The sequence below is a fragment of the Leptonychotes weddellii genome, chromosome X (assembly GCF_054177405.1).
Source record: "Leptonychotes weddellii isolate Sample4059 chromosome X, ASM5417740v2, whole genome shotgun sequence".
In the NCBI taxonomy this organism is placed as follows: Eukaryota; Metazoa; Chordata; class Mammalia; order Carnivora; family Phocidae; genus Leptonychotes; species Leptonychotes weddellii.
In genome coordinates, this window is record NC_138385.1 from 58,134,860 (window position 1) to 58,155,736 (window position 20,877).

Sequence of the window (20,877 nt, forward strand, 5' to 3'; positions counted from 1 at the left end):
TGCATGTGTTCCCTCTCTCACTGTGTCTCTCTCTGTCAAATAAATAAATAAAATCTTCAAAAAATAAAAATTAAAAAAAATTCACCTTTTTTTTTTTTTAAAGATTTTATTTATTTGACAGAGAGAGACACAGTGAGAGAGGGAACACAAGCAGGGGGAGTGGGAGAGGGAGAAGCAGACGTCCTGCTGAACAGGGAGCCCATCGCGGGGCTCAATCCCAGGACCCTGGGACCATGACCTGAGCCGAAGGCAGACGCTTAACAACTGAGCCACCCAGGTGCCCCACTCTTTTTTTTTTTTTACAGAGAGAGAAAATGCAAGCATTTGCTTATATGCATGAGCTGGGGGAGGGCAGAGGGAGAGGGAATCTCAAGCAGACTCCACCCTAGGTGTGGAGCCCAACTAGGGGCTCAATTTGACAATCCTGAGATCACGACTCAAGCCAAAATCAAGAGTTGGACGCCCAACTGACTGAGCCACCCAGGTGCCCCCACCTCTATTTTTAAAAAAGCTTTATTGAGATGTAATTTGCATGCCATACAACTTACCTACAAATAAATGGTTTAGTTTAGTTGTAAACCATCACAACGACCAATTTTAGAACATTTTTATTACCTCAGAAAGAAGCCCTATACCCATTAGCAATCATTCTTCATTTTCTTTCAACCCTCCCAGCCCCTGACAGCCACTAATCCACTTTCTGTATCTATAGATGTGCCTATTCAGGATATTTCATATAAATGGAATCGTATGATAGGTGGTCTTTTATGACTGGCTCCTTTTACTCAGCACACAGTTTTCAAGGTTCGTGTTATATTATGGCATGTATTAGTACTTCATTTCTTTATATTGATGAATAATATTTGATTGCGTGAACATACCACATTTTATTTATCCATTCGTCAATTGATGGACATTAGGGTTGGTTCTGTTTTTTGGCTATTATTAATAATGCTGCTATCAATATTTGTGTATGTTTTCATTTCTCTTGGGCGTATATCTAGCTATAGATTTGCTGGATCATCTAGTGATTCTGAGTTTAACCTTTGGAAGAACTGCCATACTATTTCCCACAAAGGCTACAGCATTTTACATTCCCACCAGCAGTATATGAGGGTTCCAATTACTCCTCATCTTCACCAATGCCTGTTATTATCTGTGGTTTATTTTCTTTAAAGATTTTATTTTTAGGGGCACCTGCGTTGCTCAGTTGGTTAAGCACCTGACTTCAGTTCAGGTCATGATCTCAGGGTCCTAGGATTGAGCTCTGTGTCAGGCTCCATGCTCAGCAGGGAGTCTGCTTCTCCCTCTCCTTCTGCACCTCCCCCTGCTAGTGCTCTCTCTCTCAAGTAAATAAATAAAATCTTTAAAAAAAAAGGTTTGAGGTGGCGCCTGGGTGGCTCAGTCGTTAGGCGTCTGCCTTCAGCTCAGGTCATGATCCCGGGGTCCTGGGATCGAGCCCCGCATCAGGCTCCCTGCTCCGCGGGAGGCCTGCTTCTCCCTCTGCTGCTCCCCTTGCTTGTATTTCCTCTCTCCCTGCCTCTCTCTCTGCCAAATAAATAAATAAAATCTTAAAAAAAAAAAAAAAAGGTTTGATTTTTAGGTAATCTCTGTATCCAACACGGGGCACAAACTCATAACCCTGAAATCAAGAGCTGCATACTCTACTGACTGAGCCAGCCAGGCACCCATATTATCTGTCTTTTTGATCATTGCCATCCTAGTGGGTATGAAGTGGTATCTTATTCTGGTTTTGATTTACATTTTCCTGATGGCTAGTGATATTGAACATCTTTTCATGTTCTTTTTGGCCATTTGCATATCTTCACTAGAGAAATGTTTATTCAGATTCTTTGCACATTTTTAAATTGGATTATCTTACTTTTTTATTGTGGTAAAATATACTAAACAAAGTTTACCATTTTAACCATTTTTAAATGTACATTTCTGTGGCATTAAGTATATTCATATTGTTGTGCAACCATCACCACCATCTTTTTCCAGAACTTTTTCATCTTCCCCAACTGAAACTCTATACCCACTAAATACTAATTCTGTCTTCTCCTCTCTCTCCAGTCTCTGGCAACCACCATTCTGTGTTGTCTCAATGCATTTGACTACTCTAGAAACCTCATGTAAGTGGAATCTTAAAATATTTGTCCTTTTGTGACTTATTTCCTATAGTATAATGACTTCAAGATTCATCTATGTTGTAGCATATGTCAATATGACCTTCCTTTTTAAAGCTGAATAATATTCCATTGTATGTGTATACCACATTTTGTTTATTCATTTGTTTGTTGATGGACACGTGAGTTACTCTACCTTTTAGTTATTGTGAATAATACTGCTATGAACATGGGTGTACAAATAACTGTTCAAGTCCTTGCTTTCACTTCTTCGGGGTATATACTCAGAAGTAGAATTGCTGGATCATTTAGTGATTCTATGCTTAATTTTTTAGGAATCACCATACTGTTTTCTACAGTGACTGAATCATTTTATATTCCCACCAGCAATTCACAAGGGTTCCAGTTTCTCCATATTATTGTCAACACTTGTTATTTTCTGGGTTTTTTTCTTTTAATAATAGTCATCCTAGTGGATGTGAAGTTGTTATCTTGTTATTACTAGATTGTAAGAGTTCTTTATATATTCTAGATACAAACCTTTTATCAGATAAATGATTTACAAATATTTTCTCCTATTCTTTTCACTTTCTTGATGGTGTCATTTGAAGAACAAAAGTTAATTTTGATGGAGTTTGATTCATCTGTTTTTAATTCTGTTGCTCATGCTCTTGGTGTCATATCTAAGGATCCATTGCCAAATCCAAGGTCATGAAAATTTACACCTGTTTTATAATAAGAATTTTATATTTTATTTTTTTATACTTTTTAAAAGTAAATTCTACCCTCAATATGGGGCTTGAACTCACTACCCTGAGATTAAGAGTCACATGCTATACTGACTGAGCCAGCCAGGCACCGCAAGAACTTTATATTTTAAGCTCTTACATTTAGGTCTTTGACTGATTTTGAGTTAATTTTTTTAAAAATAAAATAAAGAATTTTAAGTAATCTCTACACCCAACGTGGGGTTCAAACTCACAACTGAAGATCAAGAGTCACATGCTTGGGGGATGCCTGGGTGGCTCAGATGGTTAAGTGTCTGCCTTCAGCTCAGGTCATGATCCCGGGGTCCTGGGATCAAGTCTTGCGTGAGGCTCCTTGCTCAGTGGGGAGCCTGCTTCTCCTTCTGCCTGCATCTCCCCCTGCTTGTGCTCTCTCTCTATCTGACAAATAAATAAATAAATAAAATCTTAAAAAAAGAAAGCAGAACAGCCTTCTTGCTGATATGGGGAAAGTTATAGTGGTCTGGGTAGAAGATTAAACCAGTCACAACATTCCCTTAAGTCAAAGCCTAATCCAGAGCAAGGCCCTAACTCTCTTCAATTCTATGAAGGCTGAGAGAGGTGAGGAAGCTCTAGAAGAAAACTCTGAAGCTAGCAGAGGTGGGTTCATGAGATTTAAGGAAAGAAGCCATCTCCTAAAATAAAAGCACAAGGTGAAGCAGCAAGTGCTGATGTGGAAACTGCAGCAAGTTATCCAGAAGATCCAGCTAAGATAATTGATGCAGGTGGCTACACTAAACAACAGATTTTCAGTGTAGAAGAAACAGCCTTATATTGGAGGAAGATGCTATCTAGGACTTTCATAGTTAAAGAGGAAAAGTCAGTGCCTGACTTCAAAGCTTCAAAGGACAGGCTGACTCTCTTATTAGGGTTTAATGCAGCTGGTTACTTTAAGTTGAATGGCAATGTTTATTTATCATTTTGAAAATCTTAGGGCCCTTAAGAATTATACTAAATTGGGGCACCTGGCTAGCTCAGTCAGTAGAGCACGCAACTCTTGATTTTGGGGTCGTGAGTTCCAGCCCCATGTTGGAGGTAGAGTTTACTTAAAAAAAATAAAATAAAATAAAGAATTATGATAAATCTACTCTGCTTGTGCTCTATAAATGGAACAACAAAGCCTGGATGATAGCACATCTGTTTGCAACATGGTTCACTGAATATTTTAAGCCCATTCTTATCGCTCAGAAAAGACTATTTTCAAATATTACTGCTCATTAACAATGCACCTTATCATCCAAGAACTCTGATGGAGATGTACAATGAGATTCATGTTGTTTTCATGCCTGCTAACAGAACATCCATTCTGCAGCCCACGGATCAAGGAGTAACTCTGACTTTTAAGTCTTATTATTTAAGAAATATATTTTGGGGGGCGCCTGGGTGGCTCAGATGGTTACGTGTCTGCCTTCGGCTCAGGTCATGATCCCAGGCTCCTGGGATCGAGCCCCGCATCGGGCACCCTGTTTGGCGGGGAGCCTGCTTCTCCCTCTCCCTCTACTGTTCCCCCTGCTTGTGCTCTCTCGCTCTCTCTGTCAAATAAATAAATAAAATCTTTAAAAAAAAAAAAAAGAAATATATGTTGGAAGGCTATAGCTGCCACAGACAGTGATTCCTCTGATGGATCTGGGCAAAGTAAATTGAAAACTTTTGGAAAGGACTCATCATTTTAGATGCCATTAAGAACATTTGTGATTCATGGGAAGAGGTCAAAATATCAACATTGAGGGGCGCCTGGCTGGCTCAATCGGTAGAGTATGTGACTCTTGATCAGGGTTGTTAGTTCAAGCCCCACGTTGGGCGTGGAGCCTACTTTAAAAAAATCAGCAGTGACAGGAGTTTGGAAGAAGTTGATTCCAACCCTCATGGATGACTTGGAGGGATTCCAGACTTTAGTGAAGAAAGTAACTGCAGATGTGATGGAAATAGCAAGAGAACTAGATTTAGAAGTAGAGCCTGAAGATGGGACTGAATTGCTACAATCTCATGATACAACTTTAACGGATGAGGAGTTGCTTCTCATGGATGAGCAAAGGAAGTGGTTTCTTGAGATGGAATCTACTCCTGGTGAAGATGCTGTGAAGATTGTTGCAATAACAACAAAGGACTTAAAATTTTACATAAACTTAGTTGATAAAACAGCAGCAGGGTTTGAGAGGATTGACCCCAGTTTTAAAATAAGTTCTACTGTTGGTAAAATGTTACCAAACTGCATCACATGCTACAGAAAAATTGTTTGTGAAAGGAAGAGTACATCAATGAGGCAGACTTCATCGTCTTATTTTAAGGAATTGCCACAGCCACCCCAACCTTCAGCAGCCACCACCCTGATCAGTCAGCAGCCATTAATATCAAGGCAAGACCTTCCTCCAGCAAAAAGATTATGATTCACTGAAAGCTCAGATGATGTTTAGCATTTTTTAGCAATAAAATATTTTTTAATTAGGCCCCACACCCAATATGGGGCTCAAGCTCTTGACCCTGTGATCAAGAGTTGCGTGCTCTATCCCGAGCTAGCCATGCACCCCAGCAATAAAATATTTTATTTTTATTTTTTGTAAATATTTTTAAAAGCTTTTATTTACTTATTTGAGAGAGAGAGTGAGAGAGAGAGAGATCATGAGCAGAGGGGAGGGGTAGAGGGAGAAGCAGACTCCCCACTGAACAGGGAGCCCAATGTGGGACTTGATCCCAGGACCCTGAGATCATCATCTGAGCAGAAGGCAGACACTTAACTGACTGAGCCACCCAGGCACCCTGATTTTTTGTAAATATTTTTTATTTTTTTATTTTTTTTCTTTTATTGTAAATATTTTTAATTAAAGTATATATGTTGTTTTTTTAAGACATATTTCTGTTTCACACTCAATAGATGATAGTATAGTATAACTTTTATATGAACTGGGAAAATAAACTCATTTGACTCACTTTATGGTGACATTTGCTTTATTGCAGTGGTCTGGAACCCAACCCACAGTATCTCCAAGGTATGCCTGCACTAAGTTTTGGAATTGGTAAGGGTGAGTCTTCTAACTTTGTTCTTTTTCAAGATTGTTTTGACTGTTCTGGGTCCCTTGAATTTCCATATAAATTTTATTTTATGTTTTTAAGATTTTATTTATTTACTTGGCAGAGAGAGAGTGAGCACAAGTGGGGGGAGCAGCAGGCAGAGGGAGAAGCAGGCTCCCTGCTGAGCGGGGAGCCCGATGCGGGGCTCGATCCCAGGATCCCGGGATCATGACCTGAGCTGAAGGCAGATGCTTAATGACTGAGCCACCCAGGCACCCCTCCATATGAATTTTAGAATCAGCTTGTCAATTTCCGGAAAGAAGACAGCTGGAATTTTGACGGGTATTGCCTTATATCCACAGATCAATTTGAAGTGTATTGCCAACCTAACAATGCCATGTCTTCTGATTCATAAACAGGATAGCTTTCCATTTTTTAAGATCTTTAATTTCTTTCAATGATATTTTATAGTTTTCAGAGTATAAGTTTTGTACTTCTTTTGATAAACCTATTCCTAAATATTTTTTGATGCTATTATAAATTGAATTTTTAAACTTCATTTTCGGTTTATTCTGTATAGAAATACAATTGATTTTTGTATATTGATTGTACCCTGAAACCTGGCTTATTAGTTATTAGAACTCACTTATTAGTTCTGTTGGGTTTTAGCGAGTTTCTTGGGATTCTATATGCAAAATCATGTCATCTGTAAATAGAGATCATTTCCTTCTTCCTTTCCAATATGGATGCATCTTATTTGTTTCTCTTGCCTAATCATTCTAACTCGAACTTTCAGTGTTGAATAGAAATGGTGAGAGTAGACATCCTTGTCTTGTTTCTAATTATAGGGGGAAAGCATTCAGTTTTTCACCATTAAGTATGATGTTAATTGTGGATAGTTCTTGAGGACTGCCTCTCCTCCTATGCTAAATCTCTGAGCTTCTCCTCTGGAGATCTGGACAGGGACAGTAGCCTCTTGGAGTGACACCCCAGTTTTATGACCAGGGCACTGGAAAGGGCTAGTAGCCTCTCGTCTTCTTGGCTTGCCAGTGTGAAACCTCTGCCCTACAAACTAGCTGGGCAAGGGCCTTCAGGGCTCCAGTATCTTGTCCTGGGTAGAGCCTCCGCTCTATGATTGGGGGCTGGGCAGGGGAAGGGAGCCCTCCATCTCTCGGCCTCAATCGCCGGGAATTTAGCCTCTGCCACTGGAGCTAGGAATGGTTGAGAAATGCTGGAGGCCTGCCCCTCCTGGGGAAATACCATAATCCTTGACTGGGACCTGAGAGGAGAGGACGTCCTGTTTTTATGGCCACATCTGTCCTGAGTGCAGCTTCAGTCATGCTGAACTAGGGTTAGGGAGGAGGTTGGAGGTCTTGCTCAAATGTCAGACTCTTACTCTTCTTACTGAGATTTAGATTTTCTTGAATCAATGTGTTTTTCATTTGCTCTATGCCCTTAGGACAATTTCCAGAGAGTTTAAATGGTTGTGTGTGTGTTTAAAAAATAATTTTTACCAGTTATCGGTGTTTCATTTGGGAGTGGATGTGCAGAATTTCTCACATTGCCATTTGGAAGTGGAATCTCCTTCATTTTAAAAATAACTACAGGGCTCCTGGGTGGCTCAGATGGTTGGGCATCTGCCTTTGGCTCAGGTCATGATCCCAGGGTCCTGGGATTGTGTCCCGCATCAGGCTCCCTGCTCCTTGGGAGCCTGCTTCTCCCTCTGCCTCTCTCTCTCTCTGTCTCTCATGAATAAATAAATAAAATCTTTAAAAAATAAAAATAACTACAGCTGGGGCGCCTGGGTGGCTCAGTCGTTGGGTGTCTGCCTTCAGCTCGGGTCATGGTCCCAGGGTCCTGGGATCGAGCCCCACGTCGGACTCCCTGCTCTGCGGGAAGCCTGCTTCTCTCTCTCCCACTCCCCCTGCTTGTGTTCCCTCTCTCGCTGTCTCTCTCTCTGTCAAAAAATAAATAAAATCTTTAAAAATAAATTAAAAAAATAAAATAAAAATAACTACAGCTAAAAAAATAATAATTAAAAAAATAAAAATAAAAATAACTACAGCTGACCCTTTGAACAACATGGGTTTGAACTGCATGGGTCCACTTATATGTGGATTTTGGGGGATAAATACAGTACAGTACTGTAAATGTATTTTCTCTTTCTTATGATTTTCTCTTTTATTTAATTTTTTTTTTATTTAAGTAATCTCTACACCCGACGTGGGACTTGAACTCACGACCCCAAGATCAAGAGTCACATGCTCCTCTGACTGAGCCAGCCAGGAGCCCCCTTATGATTTTCTCAACATTTTCTTTTCTCTAGCTTACTTTATTGTAAAAATACAGTATATAATACATATAGCATGTGTTAATTGACTTTATATTATCCATAAGGCTTCCAGTCAACAGTAGACTATTAGTAGTTAAGTTTTTGGGGAGTCAAAAGTTATATGCAGATTTTTTTTAAGTAACCTTTACACACAACATGGGGCTCGAACTCATGACCCAGAGATCAAGAGTCACATGCTCTACTGACTGAGCCAGCCAGGTGCCCCTATATGAAGATTTTTGACTGTGCAGGGGTTGGTACCCCTTCTTCCCACATTGTTCAGGGTCAACTATACATTGTACTCCATTGAAAGGACCATACTTTATTTAATTCGTTCTATACTGATTAATATTTAGGTTATTTAAAGTACTTTATCATTGAGGTGACTGGCTAGCTCAGTCAGAAAAGCATGCTACTCTTGATCTTGGGGTCGTGAGTTCGAGCCCCATGTTAGGTGTAGAGATTACTTAAATAAATAAACTTTAATATAATTTGCCATTAAAAATGACACTGTAATTAATAACCCCTTGTGTATGCTAGTATATCTGTAATACAGAAATTAAATTTTTGGATCAAATAGTATTAATATAAATAGCTTTAATAAATGTTGCCACATTGCCCTCTGTGAGGGCTTCTGCCAGGAATATCCAGGGAGTATCTACTTTATACTCTGGCCATAATAGGGTGTTATCAAATTTTTGATCTCTGCTAGCCTTATCATGTGACAAATTGTTTTATTTATTTTTATTTTTTTAGAGAGAGAGAGAGTGAACATGAGTGGTGGGGAGGGGTAGAGGGAGAGGGAAAGGAGAGAGAGGATCTCAAGCAGACTCCCCACTGCACACAGAGCCCGACATGGGGCTCAATGTGGGGCTCGACACAGGGCTCAATCCCACAACCATGAGATCATGACTGAAATCAAGAGTCAGATACTTAACTGATTAAGCCACCCAGGCGCCCCTAAAGATTTTATTTTATTTTTTTAAGTAATCTCCACACCCAATGTGGGGCTCAAACTTACAACTCCGAGATCAAGAGTTGTATGCTGTACTGACTGAGCCAGCCAGGTGCCCCGACAAATGATTTTGAATATAGTTTTAATATTTTTTCTGCTATGAGTGAAGTTAAGAATCTTTTCATATACTTCTGAGCCATACATTTCCTTTTCCGTGCTCTATTTATATCTTTTATTTTATTTTATTTTATCTTTTAAATATTTTATTTATTTATTTGATAGAGAGAGTGAGAGAGCACAAGCAGGGGGAACAGTAGAGGGAGAGGGAGAAGCAGGCTCCCCGCCAAGCAGGGAGCCCAATGCGGGGCCCGATCCCAGGACCTTGGGATCACGACCCAAGCCGAAGGCAGACGCTTAACGACTGAGCCACCCAGGTGCCCCCTTTTGTTTATTTTAAAGTTGGGATGATGGTCTTTTTCTTATTGATTTGTAGGAATTTTTTATATATTAGGAAAATTAGCGATTTGCTATATAAATTGCAAATTGTTTCCCTTAGTATGTCCTGTGTTTTGTTTTTGTCCTGTGTTTTTTTATTTGGGGTTTTGTCATTTAGAATTTCTTTTATTTTTATATAGTCAAATTTATCAATCTTTTCTATATGATTTCTAGGTTCAAGTCATACTAAGAAGGGCATCTCCCCTCCCTGCTCTGAGATAAGAAAAAAAATTTTCCCATGATTCTTCCTAGTACTGTTATGGTTAGTTATGGTTTCATTTTTATATTAAAATTGTTTTCATCCATATGTAATGTATTTTGGTGTAGGGTGTATGTATGTATCCAACTTATTTATAGCTACCTATTTGTCCTCAAGTATGGGGATGAAGTTCCTTGCCCATTGTAGGTCATCTGTAAATGTTGTTTGAACAATATGGATACTTTACTTTTCCTATCATATTTAGTACCTGCTTTACTGTGGTGGACATACCCTAAAGTGACCCGCAATTTGTCACGCCCTGTATAATCCCTTCCTCTTGAGTGGGTAGAACCTGGGACTTGCTTCTAATCCATAGAATATGGCAAAGGTGATGGTCTATCACTCTCATGATTAAGTTATGTTAGACTCCATCCAAACGAGAGCAACAGAAACTCTCCTGTTAGCCTTGAAGAAGCAAACTGCTATGCAATAAACTGCCTATGGAGAGGGCATTGTGAAGGGAACTGCTGGTGGCTTCTAGGAGCTGAGGGTCTCAGTCCTAACAGCTGCAAGAAACTGAATTCTGCCAACAACTATGTGAGCCTGGAAGAGCATCCCAAATTCCAGATAGAGACCCCAGCTGTGGCCTATGCAGATGGTCCCTGATTTATGATGGTTTGACCTATGATTTTTTTGACGTTATGATGATGCAAAAGCGATAGACATTATGTAGAAACCATATTTTGAATTTTGATCTTTTCCTGGCCTACTGATAGGCAGTGCAATATTCTCTCATGATGCTGGGCAGGGGCAGCAAGCCACAGATCCCAGTCAGCTGTGCAATCACAAGAGTAAACAACCAATATACTTACAACTATTCTGTACCCATACAACCATTCTGTTTTTCACTTTAGTACGCTTTCACGTTTTTTCACTTTATAGTACGCTGTTCAATAAGTTACATGAGGCAGTCAACACCTTGTTGTAATACAGGCTTTGTGTTAGATGATTTTGCCCAACTATAAGCTAATGTAAATGTTCTGAGCTTGTTTAAGGTAGGCTGGGCTAAGCTATGATGTTTAGTAGGTTAGGTATATTAAATTCATTCTCGACTTACAATAAGCTTATTGTGACATAACCCCATCATAAGTCAAGTAAGATCTGTATCTTGATTTCAGCTTAGTGGGATTCTAAGCAGAGGACCTAGCTATCTGTGCTGAGACTCCTGACCCACAGAAACTATGAGATAATAGGGGCACCTGGATGGCTCAGTTGGCTAAGCAACTGATTCTTAATTTCTGCTCAGGTCCTGATCTCAGGATAGAGAGATCGAGCCCCAAGTCAGACTCTGCTGGGTGTGGAGCCTGCTTGGGATTCTCTCTCTCCTTCTCCCTCTGCCCTTCTCCTCCGAGCTCATGTGCATGCAAGCACGCTCTCTCTCTCTCTCAATCTCTCTCTATAAAATAAATAAATGAATAAAGAAGAAACTATGAGATAATAAATGGGATTGTCTTAAGCTGATAAATTGGTGGTACTTTGTTACACAGCAATAGAAAACTAATACACTGAAATTGTTGACCCATTTAGAGCTTGTTATCAATGAATACTTACAGTTGGGGCACTGGGATGGCTCAGTCAGTTAAGCGTCCAACTCTTGATTTTGCCTCAGGTCATGATCTCAGGGTTGTGAGATCCAGCCCCTAGTCGGGCTCCACACTGGGTGTGGAGGATGGCTAAGAGTCTCTCTCTCAAAAAAAAAAAAAAATCCTCTCTCTCCCTTTCCCTCTGCCCCTCCCGCCTCTTAAAAAATGAATACTTACGGATTTTCTTCATATCATTTTCTTTTTTTTTTTTAAAGATTTTATTTATTTATTCGAGAGAGAGAGTGAGAGAGAGAAAGAGCACAAGAGGGGGGAGTGGGAGAGGGAGAAGCAGACTCCCTGCCGAGCAGGGAGCCCGATGCGGTACTCGATCCCGGGACTCCAGGATCATGACCTGAGCCGAAGGCAGTCACTTAACCAACTGAGCCACCCAGGCGCCCCATATCATTTTCTTAAAAGATTTTATTTATTTATTTGAGAGAGAGAGTGAGAGAGAATGAGGGCATGAGAGGGGGTAGGGTCAGAGGGAGAAGCAGACTCCCTGCTGAGCAGGGAGCCCAATGCGGGACTTGAACCTGGGACTCCAGGATCATGACCAGAGCTGAAGGCAGTCTCTTAACCAACTGAGCCAGTCAGACGCCCTCTTCATATCATTTTAAATCAGTTCACTCCATCTAACTCTTTCGAGGTTAAGTTTTTAAACTGAATATATGATTTTTAAAATATTTTTTACCATTAAATCCCACCTTCTTGGTTTGGAATCAGTGTTGTTGCATGTAGATTATTTGGTAGGTTTCATCTCCTCTTCTGTGAGTTCTTCCTGGATGGCTTTTCCCTGCCCTTTTCCCCTGATACACTGTGGATTGTTCTTTCTTTTGAGATCTAGTAGCCCTTATTATAGTACCTTGGAAATATCTGCTCACATGCTCATCTTCCCCACTAGACTGTGAAGTCTTTGAAGACAGGGACCTTGACTTTTCACATCTTAGTGCAGTGCCTGACATGTAATAGAAACTTAATAATTCTTTTTGTTGAATGAATAAAACGAAAGAAGAGGCAATCAACAACAAGAAATGTTTCAGAGGACTTAAGCGTAAGATGTCTAAGTAACATATGATTTGAGGTCTCCATGAAAAATTCAAGCCCTTTCTAAGGTAAGTTCTGCTCTTATTTTCTTTTTTTAAAAAGATTTATTTTTATTCATTTATTTATTTTATTACAGAATAATTGACATACAAAGTTTCAGGTGTACAATAGTGATTCATTATTTTTTTAAAATTTTATTTATTTATTTATTTGAGAGAGAGTAGAGTGAGAGAGAGAGCATGAGCAGGGGTGAGGGAGAGGGAGAGGGGGAGGGAGAAGCAGACTCTCTCCTGAGCAGGGAGCCCGATGTGGGGCTCTGATCCCAGGACCCTGAGATCATGACCTGAGCTGAAGGCAGACACTCAACTGACTGCGCCACCCAGGTGCCCTGATTCACTATTTATATATGTTATGAAATGGTCACCACAATAAGTCTAGTTATCATCTCTCCCATCCAAAGTTGTTACAATATTATTGACTATATTCCCTATGCAGTACATTACATTCCCATGTCTTATTTATTGTATACCTGAAAGACTGTACCTCTTAATCCTCTTTACCTATGTTGTCTGTCCCCCCCATTCTCCTCCCCTCTGGCAACCATTAGTTTGTTCTTTTATATTTTCTCACTTGGGGGTAGAGTTATGATCATAGGCCTTCCTATGTCCATTGCAGCTTATGGTGGCCCCTTCCGTGATCTAGCTGTACTTGACAGGCACGTATAGTTCAAGACTATGATTCTGTACCCAGCTACAACGTGTGTAGGTTTTCCCCCCACACCACCAAGCAATTCTCAGACACCAGGTGGGTGTCCTACAATTCCACACAATTCTGACACTACCTGGAGATAGCCTTAGATCCCACAGACTCAGTCCTACAAGACTGCCCTCCCTACAGTTTGAGACATGAATTCCAAGTCTAAGTTATTACCTGTGCATCTGACCTACCAGCTCTAGATCGGAGGTTCCAATCACCCACCCCCTTTGGGTTCAACTAATTTGCTAGAGTGTGGCTCACACAACTCAAAGAAACATTTTGCATTCTAGATTACCAGTTTATCATAAAAGGATATAATTTAGGAACAGCCAGATGGGAAAGACACATAAGGCAAAGTACAGGGAAAGGGCTTGGAGCTTCCAAGGGCACCAAGGGTATCACACTCCCCAAATCTCCACGTGTTCAACAGCCCTAAAGCTCTCCGAACCCTGTCCTTTTGGGATTTTTATGGAGGCTTCATGACATAGAATGATTGATAAATCACTGGCATTGGTGATTGATTCATCTTCCACCCCTTTCCTCTCCCCAGAGGTCAGGGGATGGAAATAAAGGTTCCAACCCTGTAATCATGTGGTTGGTTTTCATGGCAACCAGCTCCCTTCCTGAGGTGCGGTCCGAAAGTCACTCATTAACATAACAAAAGACACCTTGCTCTTTCTAATCACTTAGGAAATTCCAAGGGTTTTAAGAGCTCAATGTCAGAGGGGTTAAGACCAAACACATACTTCTTATTATAAATTACAGTATCTCGGGGCACCTGGGGGGCTCAGTCCTTAAGCATCTGCCTGCAGTGCTGGTCATGATCCCAGGGTCCTGGGATCGAGCCTCGCGTCGGGGCTCTGCGGAAAGCCTGCTTCTCCCTCTTCCACTTCCCCCCCCCCCACGCTTGTGTTCTCACTCTTGCTGTGTCTCTCTCTGTCAAATAAATAAATAAAATCTTTTAAAAAACTTACAGTATCTCGAAGACTGTGGCAGGAACTAATTGATCTCAAGTGGGATAGGCTAAATATACTACACTGGGGATGGAATTGTTGCCATATTCTCTTCCTCAAATTTATACCCAGGTTTATTTCCTACTTCGTGGTAGTGAATCCCCAAGAGTTGGGAACAGAATCAAGAAATGTCATGCTCTGAGCATAGCGTATTACTTAATGAGACAAGGGCATTCTCCTCAAGGAAACCTGAACATCTTCTCTAATCTAAGGAAGAGCCCAGACTAATTCTCAGATCTAATGGAGGGGGAGAGGGCTAATCCTCACATCAGAACTGTAACTGATATAAAGAAAACGAAGACACTTAACTATATTATAAGCAGTTTGAAGTTACCAGAAAGTTGTGTTCTTTGAGAATAATAATGAAATAATGGAATCAAAAGTGAGATTCTGTGAGTGTATCACTAGGCTTGACCTTGAGAGCAGACATAAATTTCTTCAGAGTGCAGTAGAGGAATTAATCCAACTATAATTTTTTAAAAGTAGGCTCCATGCCCATCGTGGGGCATAAACTCATGACCTTGATACCAAGAGTCACATGCTTTACAGACTGAGCCAGCCAGGCGCCCCTCACCTGTTTTTATTTAATGAAAAATATATCTAAGAGAGGGTACCTGGCTGGCTCAGTTGGTAGAGCATGGAACTCTTGGTCTCAGGGTCCTGAGTTTGAGCCCCACGTTGAGTGTAGAGATTACTTAAAAAAAAAAGAAAAACATATCTAAGGATATCCAATTTCCTATTCATTGAAATGTTGTTTATAATAGTTAATATGTGAAAACAACATAAATTTACCATAATAGTTATTTTAGAAAACTTGAAAAGGATATTACAGTAGATTTTGAAGAATGTTCAATGGCAAGTGTGATAGTTTACTAGAACTGCCACAATAAAATAACACAGGCTGGGAGACTTAAAGAATAGAAATTTAGTTTTTCATAGTTCTGGAGCCTAGAAGTCCAAAATCAAGATGTTGGCAAGTTTGGTTTCTTGTGAGGCCTCTCTCCTTGGCTTGCAGATGGCTGCCTTCTCACTTTATCCTCACAGTATCTTTTTTCAGTGTTTGCCCATTCCTGATGTCTCTCTGTGTGTTTCCAGTCAGATTGGATTTTGGCCCATACTAATGTCCTCATTTTAACTTTACTTCTTTAAAGACTCTATCTCTAAATACAGTCACATTCTGAGGTACTGGGAATTAGGGCTTCAACTTACAAATTTTGGAGAAACACAATTCAGCCCATACAAGAGGAAAATATTTACAGTATGAGTAAAAAAAGCGAGATATAATATTTGATGTGACCCTAATTGAATAAACATATACAGGAAAATATTGGAAAGAAATACTCAAAAATATTAGGAATGGTTTTCTTAGGGCTTAGGAATTTTGAATAATTAAAAGTTTTTTCTTTTTCATGCATTTCTATATTTTCCATTTTCTATAATGAACAGGTATTCTATAATAAGAAAAATGCAATAAGAATTACATTTAGAATTCACTCCTTGGGACGCCTGGGTGGTTCAGTCAGTTAAGCGTCTGCCTTTGGCTCAGGTCATGATTCCAGGGTCCTAGGATCCAGCCCCACATCGGGCTCCCTGCTCAGTGGGAAGCCTGCTTCTCCCTCTCCCACTCCCCCTGCTTGTGTTCCCTCTCTCGCTGTGTCTCTCTCTGTCAAATAAATAAATAAAAAATCTTAAAAAAAAACACCTTAAAAAAATAAAAAATAAAATTCACTCCTTTTCCCCCGATTCTATGACTAAACCAACTTACCTTTAAGAAGAGAAGACAAGGAGAGATAAATGTGGCAGCATAGTCGGTATCAACTGTTAAATTAGAAGTGTCCATTCCTTCTACTTATGTTACAAGTCAAGCGCTAGTGAGGTTGATTATGTTGAATGGATCTCCTTTGAGTAAAATTATTTAAAATGACTTGTTTTTATGTGTGAAGTGGGTCAAAAGATACAAATTTCCGGGGCACCTGGGTGGCTCAGTCGTTAAGCGTCTGCCTTCGGCTCAGGTCATGATCTCAGGGTCCTGGGATCAAGCCCCACATCGGGCTCCCTGCTCGGCGGGAAGCCTGCTGCTCCCTCTCCTGTTCCCCCTGCTTGTGTTCCCTCTCTTGCTGTGTCTCTCTCTGTCAAATAAATAAAAATAAAATCTTTAAAAAAAAAAATACAGGGCGCCTGGGTGGCTCAGTTGGTTAAGCGACTGCCTTCGGCTCAGGTCATGATCCTGGAGTCCCGGGATCGAGTCCCGCATCGGGCTCCCTGCTCGGCGGGGAGTCTGCTTCTCCCTCTGACCCTCCCCCCCTCATGCTCTCTCTCTCATTCTCGCTCTCTCAAATAAATAAATAAAATCTTTAAAAAAAAAATACAAATTTCCAGTTATAAAATGAGTAAGTCAGAGGATATAATGTATATCATGGCACATTAAAAATATCTATTGAGGGACACCTGGGTGGCTCAGTCAGTGAAGTATCTGCCTTCCATTCAGGTCATGATCCCAGGGTCCAGGGATAGAGTTCCACATCTGGCTCCTTGCTTGGTAGGGGGGGCCTGCTTCTCACTCTGCCTGCCGCTCCCCTCCTGCTTGTGCACGCGCTCTCTCTGACAAATAAATAAATAAAATCTAAAAAAAATCTATTGAAAATAGCTAAGATAGTGGATCTTAAAAGTTTTCATCACAAGAGAAAGAATTTTGTACCTACGTTTGGTGATGGATGTTAGCTGGACTAGCTGTGGTGATCATTTGGCATTATATACGAATATCAAATTATTACATTGTACACCTGAAACTAATATAATGTTGTGTCAACTATACCGCCATTAAAAAAAAATATATTTTTTTAACCTGAAAACTTGGAGATTAGATTCTAGACTGCAATAACATCACCATCCACTACCCCACAATGAAGCCCCTGTAGAACTTTTCATCTGGCCTCTCCTTTGACATCTAACTGTAAATTCTCATCCTGAGAATATGTTTAAATAAAAACACCCATATTATATACTTTAGACTGCTATTTTTTCTTTGTATGGGACCAGACTCTAAGAGATGTCAAAACAGGAAACTTGTATTGCTATGGTCTGCCAGGTTCACCCTACTTTGAAATTATGTCTTACTATATGAGCACAAGCCAGCAAGTGACTATTTCCAGATACCTTTATAACCACCTCCACTTCTTTTTTTATAAAAGATTTTATTTATTTATTTGTCAGAGAGAGAGAGAGCCCAAACAGGGGAGCGGCAGGCAAAGGGAGCAGCAGAGGAGGAGGGAGAAGCAGGCTCCCCGCTGAGCAAGGAGCCTGATGATGATGATGATGATGATGATGATGATGATGCAGGACTGGATCCCAGGACCCTGGGATCAAGACCTGAGCAGAAGGCAGACGCTTAACTGACTGAGCCACCCAGGTGCCCCTTTGAGAAGATTTTATGTCAAAGGTGATTAAAAAGGAAATATCTGTTTTTCCTCATAAAGGCTAGGAATTTAGCAAGATACTAGGTGCTGGGGTTAGGAACGAAATGATCTCTACTTTTGAGAAGGCCTGCCTAATGGGGGAAACAAAAAATATGAACACGATTATCCTTTTATGTAAGAAGTGCTGTGTTAGATATATAAACAGAAGAGCAAGAGATTTGTTCTTTGTACTACCTGAGGCGTAGAAGGAATGGCTTCATGGAAGTGATAGTTAGATGGGACTTTGCAGTGGATGCTAAGGTTTTAAGGAGTCAGAATATAACGCCCCCATTTTCCCCTTCATAGTTTCTAGCCAATTGAGAAATAAGCTCCTGGAGACAAATGGAGATCAAAAGGTTAACATTCTTACTGATAAAACTATTGAGTGAACATGGCTTTGGATCTTGGCCAAGTAGGCCTATTAAACACTTCTCTGTCTTGAATGAGAGAGACTTTACCTAGTCAGGCAACCGAGGCCACCTTCACAGAGAGCAAATCAGAATGCACCCTCTCTGCTGGCAGGATGACCTCCAAAGTGGGAGGGCAGGAAGAGCTGAACCATACATACCCTGTACCTTCTCTTAAAGTCATTAGTCCTATTAATCAGTTTTCTTCCCAGAGAGGAGTAGTGAGGAGGCAGAAGGAGAAAAGAGGCTCAATTTCTTTACCCTTCCCAATTATATGAGCCAATATATTCTTTTTTGCTTACAGTGCTTTGAATTGGATTTCTGTCTTATTTTTAAATTTCAATTCCAGTATATTTAACATACAGGGTTAAATTAGTTTCAGGTGTACAACATAGGAAGGATTTTTGTCTGTTGTAATAGAAAAAAGGCCTGCATAATACAGTCTTGAAACATGAGTAGGCATTTTTAAGCTAAGAAAGGAGGGGCATTTCAAATAAGAGACAGCATGGGCAAAAGTCTAGAGGTCTGAGATGTTCACTCGTGGCTAACATAATGCCAAACAAAAGAAAGGATTGAAAATGAAAGAAAGCATCTTATGTGGAACAATGTTGTAAACATCTATTTGTAATAAAATAATTTAAAAAATAGAAATAGAAGGATGTTTTCTTCCTTCCTATTGTTTTTTTTTTTTTTTTGAAGGATGTTTTCTTAATGTGGTAGAGAGAATCTCAAACTAACAGTCACCATACTTACTCCCTTTTAAATTGCAAATAAGGATGCCTGTTATTGCCATTATTATTTAATATTGTCTTGGGTGTTCTGGCTAGTGCCCTAAGATTTGAAACAGAAATAAGAGGAATCAACATTTGAAAAGAAGAGACAAAAATATTACTTGCAGATGATGTGGTTGTATGCCTAAATATTCCCCAGGTAAGAAAAATATACAAAAATCAGTAGCAATCTTGTACACCATAAATAACCAGTTAGAAAAAACAATGCATGATAGTAATAAATACAACTGTATACAATATTTTTAAATAAATTCAATGAGAGATATATATGGCCTAAGAAAAACTGCAAAGCTTAACTGAGAAATATAATATGGCTTTAATAAAGAGACATCTTTTGTTTCTGGATAGAAAAACTAAATATAAGAATATTAGTTCTATAGGAGCACCTGGCTGGCTCAGGAAGTAAAGCATGCAACTCTTGATCTCAAGGTCATGAGTTCAAACCCCATGTTGGGCATAGAGTTTACTTTAAAAAAAAAAAAGAATATTAGTTCTCTTAAAATAAATGTACAAATTTATTGTGATTCCACTCAGAACCTCAACAAAATTTTTCTTGAAACTCAATACAGTCAGTTCTGCTATAAGCAACATATGCATTTCTAAAAATCACCATGCTATGCAAAATTGTGCAATAAAAGCCACATGGCCTATGAGTAAAATGGGATTAGAGGCACAACACTAAAAATCCGTGTCAGTGACACAAAAATGATAGGAAGTTAATAAAAAAAATGGTACCACAGTTTTACACATGTTAAATTATAAGAAACATATGAATATTATAATAAATATAGCATTTTACCTTGAAAAAGACCTAAAGTGTGCTCGGGGAAGTGAGCACTGAGTGGTTTTAGCTTATGAATTACTATGAAATGGTGGAAAAAGAGTTATCTGAAATTTGACAGAAAGTTGTAACACCAGATGTGGAAGGGTGTGACGCATAGTGCACGTGGTGAACTGACATAGATGTCTGCAAATATATGCATGTGTTCATTATGTGTATTCCTGCATGGCTTGGTTAATCTGGGTGCAGTTTGCTGCATTCATTTACTGTTGCCAATAGACGAAATTGCACGTAAGCCAAGGCGAAATCCGCATTTTGCTCAAATCTTCGCCTGATATGTCAATTGCTTTGGAACAAATTCTCATTTTCAAAATAAGCATTAGGGCAGAAATGACTTAAAATGACTGCTTCACTCTGAGAAATAAACGGCTTGAAGTACTTTGTGAAAGGAGAAAGTCTTTCCTTAACAAATGTTAAAATATGGTAAAGCGCCCATTATTTAAAATGTTGCGCTGGGAAAGGAAACTTAGAAACTACATAAATGTGCATAAATAGGGGAGTGCTTAAATAAATTATGGGCCCTCCAAACTCTGGAACACTAGAGAGCCATTTAAAAAAGTGAGTAGGGGGGTCTATGAGTACTGTTTTGGAAAGCAGTCCAAAGTACATTTTTAAGAAAAAAGTAAAGAGCAGAATATGTATATTATAATCATGTTTGTATTTTTCAAGGATATATGTGTTTATATTATGCATATATTTTCTTGTATAAGCACAGAATCTGGAAGAAAACGAAACTGTTAACAGTGGGGCTATCACACTGGGTGGCAGTGGGAATTTTACTTTCTCTCTTTCTCATGAACGTGTTTTGCTTTCTGCGATATTTTTTTTTTTTTTAAAGATTTTATTTATTTATTTGACAGAGAGAGACAGAGTGAGAGAGGGAACACAAGCAGGGGAAGGGGAGAGGGAGAAGCAGGCTTCCTGCAGAGCAGGGAGCCCGATACGGGGCTCGATCCCAGGACACTGGGATCATGACCTGAGCCGAAGGCAGACGCTTAACGACTGAGCCACCCAGGCGCCCCT

General features: G+C 39.7%; 1 protein-coding gene across 4 annotated transcripts in view; it reads left to right on the forward strand.

Annotated features, from left to right (window-relative positions):
- SLC7A3 (solute carrier family 7 member 3) overlaps positions 1-20,877 on the forward strand; it is a 111,041-nt gene that overhangs the window by 76,603 nt on the left and 13,561 nt on the right. The window contains exons 2-3 of one of the 4 annotated variants that reach the window (XM_081808720.1): positions 2,077-2,135; positions 5,870-5,934. The gene's annotated coding sequence lies outside the window, so the exon portion shown is untranslated. The remainder of the gene's footprint in view (positions 1-2,076; positions 2,136-5,869; positions 5,935-20,877) is intronic. The other 3 variants (XM_081808721.1, XM_081808719.1, XM_081808722.1) reach the window with 3 other exon arrangements.